Source organism: Mastomys coucha, unplaced genomic scaffold, assembly GCF_008632895.1.
Source record: "Mastomys coucha isolate ucsf_1 unplaced genomic scaffold, UCSF_Mcou_1 pScaffold13, whole genome shotgun sequence".
NCBI classification, from domain to species: domain Eukaryota; kingdom Metazoa; phylum Chordata; class Mammalia; order Rodentia; family Muridae; genus Mastomys; species Mastomys coucha.
In genome coordinates, this window is record NW_022196895.1 from 50,734,018 (window position 1) to 50,738,025 (window position 4,008).

General features: G+C 45.2%; 1 protein-coding gene across 4 annotated transcripts in view; it reads right to left on the reverse strand.

The window, feature by feature from the left end:
* Znf608 (zinc finger protein 608) overlaps positions 1-2,727 on the reverse strand; it is a 110,584-nt gene extending 107,857 nt beyond the window's left edge. For 3 of the 4 annotated variants that reach the window (XM_031365707.1, XM_031365709.1, XM_031365710.1), the window contains exon 1: positions 2,407-2,723. The gene's annotated coding sequence lies outside the window, so the exon portion shown is untranslated. Of the gene's footprint in view, positions 1-2,406 lie in introns of all 4 variants that reach the window. The other variant, XM_031365713.1, reaches the window with a different exon arrangement.
* Between the last annotated feature and the right edge of the window lie 1,281 nt (positions 2,728-4,008).

The window sequence follows — 4,008 nt, forward strand, 5'->3', positions numbered from 1 at the left end:
AAGCATTTCTCAGTCCACTAGGCACACAGCCCTGTGCCTCATTTTACTTAAACACCAAATGATCAAAAAGGAAGAAACCAAGTAACACATCTCAGCCAAAATAATCACTCAGTAACATTATTCCACTTCCCCATCCCCCATTTGGCAAAAAGCTCTGGAGTCCTTTTCTCCTTAAAAAAATGTGTCACTGTGCAGCTGAGAGATGCTTCACATTCACAACCCAAGCACCGAAGGGTGTTTTTCCTCTTAACAAGCATTCAGAATAATAGGGTTTTGAGAGAGAGGGAGAGGAGATGGGGGAGGGGAGGGGAGGGAGAGAAGGAGAGAGAGAGAGAGAGAGAGAGAGAGAGAGAGAGAGAGAGAGAGAGAGAGAGAGAGAGAGAGAGAGAGAGAGAGAATATTAGAGAAAAAACTTTTCCGAACTTCTCATTCCGCTTTCAGTTGCAGACTTCAGAGTCACCGTGATCAGTAAGTAATGATCTCATGTAGCAAACCTACAGGCGTCCTCTAGTAACGAGACAGAATGTGCTAACATCGGGATAAATTAGTGAAAGGGAAGAAAGAATAAGAAGAAAGGACTGAAAATCTGGGCTGGATTCCGCCTGTTAGTCGGGAAGCGGCATTTTTCCGCTTGTCCTGACATTTGATTTCTCCAACTAACTTAAGGAGGGGGTGAAAGGATGGGGAGGGGGAGAAGGAGGAAGAAAGGGTGGGATGAGGAGCCGGGCTGGAGGAGAAAAAGAAAGGTGTGGAGGAGGAGGGAGCAGACGGTGCAGGGAGCTGATAAACCAGTTAGAGCAGCTTTCGCCCAGGGCGGGGGGCGGTGGAGCGGGGAAAATAACGGCGTCTAAAAGGGGCTGTCTTGGAAACCTGAAGGATGTGATGTTTTCCTGTTTTATGTTGTTTTTGAGAAAAAAAAAAAAAAAAAGAACCGAGTTCTTAGAATAGTCCCCGAGGAGGGGTTAAAATCCTCCGCCGCGCAAGCCGATCTGTCATGTGGTAATTCGATAATTAGAGTCAAAAAGGTTTTTTTTTTAAAGGCGACCTTTCTCCAGGACAATTTCTCTTTCTCTACACGCAGCAAACAGTGCGTCTCTATTTTTTTTCCTCCTCTCTCCACCTCTCGCCCACCCCCTCCTGTGTTTAGTCAGATGGCCTCGGAGCTTGGCTTAGTATTTTTAATTAGCTGGCGTTTGGAAGCTAAAAGCAGTAATGAATTGTTGATGGATTGGAAGTGGAGAGTCGCTTTGCTGGAAATGTCGGTGCTGGGAGAGGGGGGATGGGCACGTTAGCAACACCAACCATCTAAAAGGAGCGGTTTTGTTACAGTGCAAGCCTTTCACATCACGTGAGGATCAAGGGCTCAATTGGTTGTCGTGAGAACAAAAATGGTGACAAGCGTATCAAGAAAATACTGATCTGGTCTTTAAAAAAAAAAAAAAAGCTGAAGGTTTCTCCCTCCCCCCTGCAACCCCCCTTCCCCCCGCACGCCCTACAGTGGGCGAAGCTACAAGTTATGAATGTGAAACATTTCTCAGCCATCTAGGATCTCGGAAGTAAGGAAGGAGGGAAATGTAATGGCCACAAGAGCAAAGCAGATGTTTTAAAGAAACAGCTTATAAACCTTTCCTCAACTGATCTCCAATTTGTCGGCTTTCCCAAAGGGGCCAAGGCGGCGGACGCCTGGGGGAGAGGAGGGCAGAGAACCTCGAAGCTGCTGGGATTTTAGGATCTCCCCCTCACCCCCGTGTATTAAACAAAGAAAAACATTTTGCTAGCTCCCAAACAGGGACTTGTAATAAACACAGCATTGTTACTATTTGTGGGTTTGTTTGAGTTGGGTGGGGCTCTCCCCCCCCATACACACACACAATCTCTTAATGGTGTTTTTTTTTTTCTTCTTGCCTTTTTTTTAAAGGTGGAAAATGGTAGTTACAGTCATTACATCTAATGGATGAATATTCCCTAGTTTACTATTAAATTACCGAGCAGGAGGATGTGACAGGAGAGAAATCGGCTTGTTCTACCCGGGTTCCCATTTGCCTGGCTCGGTCTGGGCGGGGGTCAGCTCAGCTCCGGTAGAAAAGGAAAGGAGGGGGAAGGTGCGCAAGAGACCTGACACGGAGGACCAGGGTGTGTAACTGAATCACTCTTAGTCTCCTTTGGGTTAGAGCCCAAAAGGTAATTTACTCTAAGTTAGTCCAAGTGCCCAGTCAAGCTTAATTTGTCTAAAGAAGTTACAAAGTCACCCTCCACTGAATAAAATTCAACCTTCTTGGGCTGTTCTAAATGCAAAGCCAAACCCTGTAACTAGTTCCTCATTTCAATGCATAAAACTCGCACATTCCCCTGCATGAATACCCCACTAAAGTGCTATATAGCGACACACCACGCAACCGTACTTACGGTCTGTATGGGAGCGAGTTGACCTTTTCCTTCTAACTGCATTGAGTGTGTTTGGTTGCAGCCGCTTTATTTTGGAAATTATAATTTCTTCAATTTTTTTTTTTTATTAAAGATGGACCAGCAAATGTCACAGACCGTCCCGTGTATTTTTTTATAAAAATAAAAAAATAAAAAAAACCATAAAGCAAAAAAAAAAAAAACAGAACACAGAAATCCCCCCGGTGCACACACACACACCAAGCTTGTTCTGGAACAGTGGAATCAGAACTGAAACACAACACACGCACAGGGGGAGTGGAGCCAAAGGAGCTCTCAGCCTGTATACCTGAAAGGGACTTTTCTTTGTTCCCAATGCCCTTTCGCGTAGGGCCAATCAGAGAGCAGCTTTTATGAAACTGGGCTCTCTCATTGGCTAGCTGCTTTCTCTTGGCTACTGGAGGGGGTTGAGATATACACACGTATAAAACACACACTGAGCGCGGGTGGGGGTGCGGTGGGGGGTGGCGGTGGAGACAAAGCGTTTTATTTTCCAAGCAGATTGGGGTTGCAGAACCTCCCGCAGGACGAAGGGAGGGGGAAAAATGGGGCGCCTATTTCAATTACTACATCATTCACATAAAACACTTATTTATTAAAACACATCTCAAGCAGGCTGCGAAAAGAGGATATCGGTAAATGCAAGTTTGATTGTGTTATCTTGGGGGAAATAATGTGTGTGATCGCTCGGTGGCAGAGGGAAGCCGGCTGAGCCACCCGCACAGAGCGGGGACGCCGCTTGGTGGAAACCCAGGCGAGCGGTTTACTGTTGTCCCTTCCACGTTCCAAGGACTCTGCAACACAGCTCTGCAGCTTCTGCCTCTCAGCCCTTCCTCACCACCTTCTTCCACCCCCCCCCAAAAAAAATCCCTCTCTCTCCCTCTCTCTTCCTCTCCCTACCCCCCCCCCCATTAAACAAGAAAAATCACTGGGGAGCGTCCGGTGGTGGGGGAACAAGTAACCCTTTTGTTTCCAGGCTTCTGATCTGCAAGCCATGAACTGTGGACCCAGACGACCATTCACCAAACCCACTGAATAGCTCTCCTCAAATTACAAACAAATCCGTCCAACTGATCTTCTGCGACCTACAGATGGATAGATAGATCGATAGACAGACAGACAGACAGACAGACAGATAACAAGGCCTCAGCAAACCACATTAACATCTCAAACAAGCCTTATTAAAAAAATAAATCGATTTGTGGAAGATAAAATATGCTATGCATATTAACCCCTTAAACAGCCTTTGTCCCCAGTTTTTAATTATCTGGATTATCTGCCTAAGTTCTTTTCTCAAATCTTTAACTCTTATAGGTGTCAGAGATTCTAAATTCTCTTATGCTGTGTCTACAACCCACAAACATACAAAATGTTCTCACTTTTATGGTAAGACAAACACAGCCGAGTTAATGGGACTCATTTTCCAGGACAGGAGGCTAATGTGAAAACAACCCGTTAATATACTTAAGCTAATATAGTCTTACATGTTAGGTCTTTAGAACATGGTTTATTTTTAAGTTTGCGTTGTTATTTTCAATTATTTTAGGAGCTAGAATGTGGGGATTT